Source organism: Neoarius graeffei, chromosome 1 (assembly GCF_027579695.1).
Source record: "Neoarius graeffei isolate fNeoGra1 chromosome 1, fNeoGra1.pri, whole genome shotgun sequence".
NCBI lineage: Eukaryota > Metazoa > Chordata > Actinopteri > Siluriformes > Ariidae > Neoarius > Neoarius graeffei.
The window spans coordinates 21,500,150-21,508,674 of NC_083569.1; the positions used below are offsets into that span (position 1 = coordinate 21,500,150).

General features: G+C 40.2%; 2 non-coding genes across 2 annotated transcripts; both read right to left on the reverse strand.

Annotated features, from left to right (window-relative positions):
- Window positions 1-278: 278 nt before the first annotated feature.
- On the reverse strand, window positions 279-351 carry trnat-ugu (transfer RNA threonine (anticodon UGU)). Its single transcript has one exon. It is a non-coding gene; the product is annotated as a tRNA-Thr (tRNA).
- A 7,790-nt stretch (window positions 352-8,141) lies between these two features.
- On the reverse strand, window positions 8,142-8,214 carry trnat-agu (transfer RNA threonine (anticodon AGU)). Its single transcript has one exon. It is a non-coding gene; the product is annotated as a tRNA-Thr (tRNA).
- Between the last annotated feature and the right edge of the window lie 311 nt (window positions 8,215-8,525).

Below are 8,525 nucleotides of genomic sequence, written 5' to 3' on the forward strand. Positions count from 1 at the left end.
ATTAGTCTTAATTTGAAGTCTTTTTTTGTTGTTGTTATCATCTGTGCATTGATGGTGACTTGAGTGCAAAGTATTTTGCAGACCAAAGACACCTTCAGGTCCTCAGTCTCATTCAGAGTAATCTCACTGATCTTTTAACTGTCCATGTGGGGCCATTCTCACCAGCAGAAAGTGGTCTTCAGGTGATGAGAAGTCATGAGCAGCACTTTCTGGTGTCAGTGTTGTCAATATTCCCTCTTTTGTCTGGATCATCTTTTTACCTTAAAAGTATCCCTTACAGGCCCCAGTGAGGATTGAACTCACAACCCCTGGCTTACAAGACCAGTGCTCTCACCACTGAGCTATGGAGCCTTAATTCTTTCATAGCTGCTGAAGCTTGGGGCCACAGCAGAACCTTGAAGCCCCTGCACCGATCCTCAAAACAGCCCACAGAAATTGGTGTCACGTCACTCACAACTTTAGTTCCTAGCTGCAGTTAGCTTCTGTTTACTATTTGCCTCACAAAAAAGACACACATTTTAAATAATGTGGTGTGTCAATTGTAGAGTGGGCTGTGGACTGTACATTCTGGCTACTTTCTCATCTGAGCTAACAAAAACACTGGACAGGCCAAGCCCTCAAGAGACAAACCATAAGCACCATGAGTGACCTCCTGATCTTCAGGCTCTTCATGTGGGGTCATCCTCAGCAGCAGCCAATGGTTTTCAGGTGATGAGAACTCCAACCAAAAATAAATCCAAATAGTATTTTTGGTTGTATGTCTGTGAAGATTCTCAGTCATCCAGGTCATAGTAAACTGTGGGTGGTAAAAGAGAGCAACCGGACTTGCTTGAAGATTCTTGAAGACGTTTCACCTCTCATCCAAATACTTCTTCTGTCTTAGAAGCCTTTCGGATGAGAGGTGAAATGTCTTCAAGAATCTTCAAGCAAGTCCAGTTGCTCTCTTTTACCACCCACAGTATTTTTGGTTCTTTTTTTTATCCTCCGCTCAAATGAAGTTTGGTGGGGGATATAGAAACGGGTTCCATCTGGTCATGTTTTCATTTCCAGGCCATATCTTTAAAACTACTGAAGATATCTTCATGAAACTTTGCATACGTATCAAGCAACATGTGAACTGCTGCGTTTTGCTATTTTGGATTTTTGGAAAAAATTAATTTTCAAATTTTTACATAAAAAATTGATTTTGAATCAGTTCCTAAGAACAATGTTCGTTTCCGGAGCATAAATCCAAAACTATTCATGATACAGATTTGAAACTTGGTATGTATGTTAAAAAGATAATGTATATGTGCCTTTTGATTCTAAGAAATGTGAGAAATTTTAATTTTTAGCTCACCTGGACCAAAGGTCCGGTGGGTTTATGCGATGGGCTGCTGAGGTCAGTGTAAAGAGGTAGGGTTGGTTTCCTGCAGCAGAACTTGAAAAATGTGACAAATAATATCTTGAAACTTGGTATGTAGTTGGTATATAGGGTGAGGGATATAGATGACTCTGTCTTCTTGTCATTTTTAACTTGTAATTTTCTTAACCTCATGCTTTTTCCGTGTACATCTCATGGAGTTCTTGTCCCGAGTTTCCTAGTGCTAAAAGTTGGAATTGTGTAACCAGGAACATACAAATATTTGCAGCATGATAAGAATCCTTTAGAGTTTTAATTGAAGTCTTTTGTTTATGATGTCAAAGGCTCACTGATAGAGACTTGAGTGCAACATGTTTTGAAGAAACTTTATAGTCAGGGAGCATATGTAACCTACTTTGCAAAATTTGCCAAGTCTGGTTTCTCAGTATTAACCCTTTATTTACATCCCAAACAAATTATTTTTACTTGTTGTAATGTCAGCAATCACCATTTTCACCAAAAAAAGGAAATGCTAAATATCGCATGTAAAAACGTAAAAAAAAAAAAAAACAACAACCATATATCCGTATCACTTAAAGTGCTGATGACACGTTTTTGACATCTTTGGCGATATTTTATAACATAAAAAGTAATTCCCGATGATCCATATATTAATTCACGAAGGCGCCTATTTTACAAGTTATGATAAAAAACGCGGCTATTTGGGCAAATTTGACGGGGCTGCAGCACCCAGGAGACGAAAGAGGAGGAGGAGCTATATGACGTCAGCGAAAGAACCTTCCTCCTAACTTACCAGTTTGTTGTTGATGCGGCAGGTGTTCAGTTTATCATTATTAGTATTATTATTATACATTATTATATATATATATATATATATATATATATATATATAGTTATTATGCCTTCGTGTTGTGTTGCCGGCTTTTGCTCCAAAACCCACAAGGATGGGGTAAGTTTATTCAAGTTTCCCAGAGATCCCGAGCTGCATGCGAAGTGGGTGAGGCAAGTCAGGCACACTCGTGACAAGTGGAAGCCCTCACCAACATCCGTCCTGTGCTCTGAACACTTCGATTTGGATTGTTTTGACACCCTTCCCAGCTTAAAAGAATCTCTTGGGTGTTCAGTTCAGCACAAACGTGTACTGCTACCATCAGCAGTGCCTACAGTATTCCGGAGGGGGTCTACTAGTAGCTATGCCGGATCCAGCAGTCACCTGGGACAAGCCGACTCCTCCAAAGACAGTCCTCCTGTCAGAACATGTGTTGACAAACGACATAAGATAAAGGTACGTAGAGCTATAGAGTGCTCCAACATGATGCTAAAAATAGTAACCATGCGGTCTGCGTGGCCATCTTGGAAGTGACTCGCTCCAGAGCGCTCATAGAGTACACATCATAGAGTACACATTCATGATAATCATAAATGTAATCATAAAGTCAGCGTAATATCAGTCATGTATTTGCTTGTGAAAGCTTGCGGCTTTCATGTAACTGCCGCCTAGCAATGAGAGGCAAAGGGTAAAGAGGGTAGGCTATCATAGATTCTATTCGGAAGAGATCAACACATGCTTGCATTAGGTATTTTAACAATTTGCATCTCTTTTGTGATTATCGTGACACTTGTGTGTTATAGAGGATTTCGACGTGACGTCACAGGTCACGTGACGCCCTGGTGTCTGCCATTTTGAAGGTCAAGCTAGCTAATGTCAACAACAGTAGCTAGTATGTTACTGTAGCAATGTTTACGTTCAGTCATTTGGATGACTGTTAAAACCTTTCAGTCTCAAGTTTTTCCTTTACTGTATTTACTAGTTTACTGAGCTAGCGTGCTCGGGCAGGCTGGGAGCGAACGTGCTAGCTCGGGCAGGCTGGGAGCAAGCGCGCTAGCTCCCAGCCTGCCCGAGCGCGCTAGCTCAGTAAACTAGTAAATACAGTAAAGGAAAAACTTGAGACTGAAAGGTTTTAACAGTCATCCAAATGACTGAATGTAAACATTGCTACAGTAACATACTAGCTACTGTTGTTGACATTAGCTAGTGCTAACAGCTAGCTGCTAGTGCACTGCTACAACTACACCGACCCTAATAATACAGTTCTTGGTCATTGCCTGGTAACAGCAAATTTATAACGGGCCATGTCTCAACAGACTAAGAAGTTATTTCAATGACATTTAATAACATTTTGTTCATCCTGAGGACCGAAAGTAAATGAAAATGTGAACAAACCTTAGCTGTAATAAGATGGCGACCACCGGCTCCAGGGACGACCCGCTGATGTAGGCATGTTACCCAGCCTGGTTTTTAACGACATAGGTATACAGATCATGTGGGCCGAAGTCAGGTAAAGACGAGGGCTTCGTGTACTTCCGTACGTCAGTGAACAATCCTGGTGGAAGCAGGTAAACGTCGTTCTCTAAGCCTGCTAACCTCAATTTTTGCAAATACCTCTCCCTCTGCTCGCCCTGTAAATGCCCTACGTCGCTGGATAGTGAAGGTGTTTTCTGCATCTCGCTCCTTTTTCTTTTATGTTTTTTCCCTGGTATTTCCCACACGCCTGACTGCAGGTCAGGAAGATCACCCGCGCTGCAGCGCTGCAAAGCCAGAAAAAGATAGCCTGGTAACGTGTACGGATCACGTACACCAGCATCATTGATTTTCTGGTGATATCGCTTCTTACTCGCGTCATCTAGGCCGGATAAAATACTCGACAATGAGACTTCGTCATGATCAACAGTGTATCGCTACCAGTAGTCGCCATATTTGTGACTGTCAAAATGGTGGCATAAATATTGTCACTATGGAAACAATGACGTAGGCCGAAATCCTCTATATAGAACTATATGTCTTATCAGCACATCGAGGATCTTCCACCGGAGGCTTTAGCAAGTACTCGTAGCAACGCTACACTTTACCCTTTGCCATGCGTTGTTAGGGAACGGTAGCAAGTACCCCGATGACCGACTTCAAGAATATGTAGAAAAAATTTAGAAATTATACTTTCCAAAAGTCATTTGAGCTTAGTGTATTGCATTTCCATTTATATTGTAGGTTCTTGCTGATGTTTTTGCGGAGTATGACGCAGCTGCTGAATCAGAAGCTGCAGAGTTTGTATGTACTAGTTGTGAACATTCACATTATTATCAATCTCATTTATTTAAAATCAGATAAAATCATGCCATCATGATCACTGCTTAAAGTACCAGTATTTGGTTGTTGAAGAGCTAGCACTAGAGAGTTCACCGGTGTTTTCATGCACCATTTCCATTGAGTAGAACAGCCAGTGAACCGCAGCGTGTTCTTCCGCTGACGTCACAGCATGGCCGCGAGCCACGGACCCAGTTTTCTTGCGCTGTGCAATTAAAAGTTGGATATTCGCGTAACAACAGCTTCTTTTCACGTAATTATAACAGAAATCTAACATGTTTGCCATGTTGTATAGTTTATTTAAGAAATTGCATAGAGTCATGTTCGTGTCATCAGCACTTTAAATCCATTATAACATCTGTATTTTTTTATTTACCCGTTTACTAACTTTATATGAATAGAAATCATATATGTACATGATATTATCAAGTTAAGTTTAAAATGAGACATTTAAGTACATAGAGAACATAAAAAAGCCAGAAATATTTTACACTATTGCTACAGAACTTGAGAATATTTATAGCTTATCTACATTCCAGAACTCAGCTCACAATCTCTCATCTCATCTCATTATCTCTAGCCGCTTTATCCTGTTCTACAGGGTCGCAGGCAAGCTGGAGCCTATCCCAGCTGACTACGGGCGAAAGGCAGGGTACACCCTGGACAAGTCGCCAGGTCATCACAGGGCTGACACATAGACACAGACAACCATTCACACTCTCACCTACGGTCAATTTAGAGTCACCAGTTAACCTAACCTGCATGTCTTTGGACTGTGGGGGAAACCGGAGCACCCGGAGGAAACCCACGCGGACACGGGGAGAACATGCAAACTCCACACAGAAAGGCCCTCACCGGCCACGGGGCTCGAACCCGGACCTTCTTGCTGTGAGGCGACAGCGCTAACCACTACACCACCGTGCCGCCCACAATCTCTCATTTTAGAAATTTCTGTGATACATTTATTACTAAGCTGCTCGCAGTTTTTATTTTTTTTATGTCCAAACTACATCAAGAAGGATTCAAACACAAAACACAAAGATAAAAGCAGTTATTGGTAACACATATTATGACCAGAACAGCCACTGGACTATTTTCAAAAGTAAACAATGTCACTTTCACAACTAGACAAAGTCAGTTTCCTCTGTATCTGCTGGACTATCTGTTGTTCTGTATGGAGAGTGCATGGACAGATAAGCATCAGACAGCGGACATTTCAGTAACTCTATAACTAACAGGTTCACTAGTTATCTACAATTTGTAAGAAAGAGTTATATTCTTAATTATGGCAGACATCTGAGACAAGCATGCAAACATACAGATAGGCAAAGATAGACACACAAAGAAGTGACTAACTTGCTGAAATATTTTTTGCAACAAATCTCACAGTTATGGGACCCCAACAGAAAATCAGTCACCTTGTTAAACACTTTTTTCATCAATCTTGAAACAAACGTACTTTTAGATCAGTGGTGGCTGGTAGTCTTTCAAACAGGGGACGCTGGTTGGTTACGATATTTCCAGATTTTAAAAGAAAAAACATCAATTTTGCCCATACTCTTGCCTCTGATCTGGCTGATTGTTGGCAGCGTCACAAACTGTGAAATAACAGGTTCTTTTGGCCCATTAGCCTACTGTCCAATATACATGATGGTGGTGTTGGGGGGAAGGGTATATTTTAACATTTTATATTTTAAAATTGTGGCATGTTGTTTAAAAATTGATCATTATTGAAAGCAGCTCTTTGTCAGGAACCTCAGCAGTAGAGCTGGGTGCCACACATTTCATTCAATGACACTTTCCCTATATTTTACTTATTTTGACTGAGAAATGTTTTATTGACAATTTTGATAACCCTTCACTTTTAATCCAGGTCTGTAGTGTGAAATGTTCTTGGCTATGTTTTTGTTTAAAAATGTTTTCCAAATTGTAGCGGTGTTTAATTCATATCCAGAAAAATATATATTCCAATATAATATACTCAGCATAAACATTTTAAATAGATTCTATATTTTTGGTCCATCCATGACATATTACTAAAGTAGCCTATTTACTGTTGTTGATGTGGGTCACTTGCTGTTAGCCAATTCACTTTCTCGTACCAGGAGAGCTGAAAGGAACGAGTATTATTCCCTACCTTTTTCACCAAGTCAATTTGAGGCGTTGGTCTACCCTGCTCTTAAATTTTAATTTTTTCCTCGAAAGGAAGACTGGCAAATGGCTTCGCCAAAATTAAATCAGCAATGCTTGGCATCCGTGCGCAGCTTTCTTGCTAGCTGACTAGCCCCCTCAAGTTCAAGTTCAGTCACTCAAATAAACGAAATTTCTGGAACTAAGATAGCAAACTTGACAACACTATATTTACACTTTATTTACAATGAAAATATATACAAACTAAAAAAGCTGGTAGAAACCGTATGTAATGAATGAAATCGAAATGTAAGCTGATCTCTTACAATACACCACAGCACTTGTGAATCTGCATGGGACTGAACTGAAATTCACCGCTGCCTGCCTATATTTGAAACGAGCTGTCAATCAAAGAAAATATCCGGCCGCTTTCACCAATTATCAGTCTCCTCGCGGAAAGCTTTGCCATGTCCTTCCCACTGTGAGGCTGGGAGTCCGTGGGCGGGCATTTTTGCAGTATTTGTCCAATAATCGTCTTGCATTTTGAGATTGAAAAGCGCATAGCTCCCAAATGCCATTGAAGTCCACTGAGGCTGGGCTGCATCGCACTGTCACGAGGGGGAAAAACTCACGCACACATTAAAGTTATAAGGGAATGGTTTTGCACTGTAGTGGGTTGAGCACATATATTTCTATGATTCTGGATCTGAAATAGCAATGTTATAAGGTCGGCTATAACATAAGCCTAGCGCAATTCGTCCTACACGATGTTCGTCATTTTTAGAGGAGGCTGAGCCTCCCTTGTTGTCTTAGAGCAATTGCCCATGTTTTAGATAAAGAATCTATAGAGTAACAAACTCCAAAAAGCAGAAAGTTATGTCAGTTGAATAGACTGAGCAGCACACCACCTCTGAGGTTTTAACTGATCCCACTCAGTAGTTTAGGTCCTTTTAGGGTTAAATGGGTATCTAATGTATGAACCATGCTTTTGACCTGAGTAAAAAGGTTGCGTGCCACAAATAACACCTATTATGGATATAATAATTGCATATTAATTATGTAATACTTTTATACCAATTTCCTATATGTGGTTTCAGGGCTCTTTTTATGTGCAAAGTTCCCCTGCATAATTAACTATGAAACAGCAGCCTACAAACATTACAACAAGCCCAGATTTATGAATTCATATCTGAACTTGTATATTATTACCAAAAACAAGGCTTGGTAAATTTTGCAAAGTAGCCTCCAAATATAAACAAATACCACCTGACAATGGGCATTGATGGAGACTTGAGAGCAAAGTGCTTTGCAGAAATTACACACCAAAGACAACTTCAGATCCTCAGCAATCTCACTGATCTTCAAACTGTCTATATGAGGCCCTTCTGACCAGCAGAAAGTGGTTTTCAGGTGATGAGGAATCATGAGCAGCACTTCCTGGTAGTAGTGTTCTCAATATCCTCTCTTTTACCTAGATCATCCTTCTACCTTCAAAGCATTCCTTCCAGGCCCCAGTGAGACTTGAACTCACAACCACTGGTTTACTAGACCAGTGCTCTCACCACTGAGCTATGGAGCCTTAACTCTTTCACAGCTGCTGAAGCTTGGGGCCACAGCAGAACCTTGAAGCCCCTGCACTGGGGTTATGACTGTGAAAGTGTTTTCAAAATTTCTACTTTCCTGATGTTGCATTTGGTGAACTTTTACTCATATATTACTTTTTTGAAGTTATTTTTATTGGGTCATGCAAAAACCTCCCGCACCCAACATCACCTCACTTTTGATAAATACATGTATATTAAAGAAATAAATCATGATTATAATATAAATTCATTGAAAAATGTGTAAAGTACTTTTATATAACAATAAATTGCTTAACAATTGTTGTAA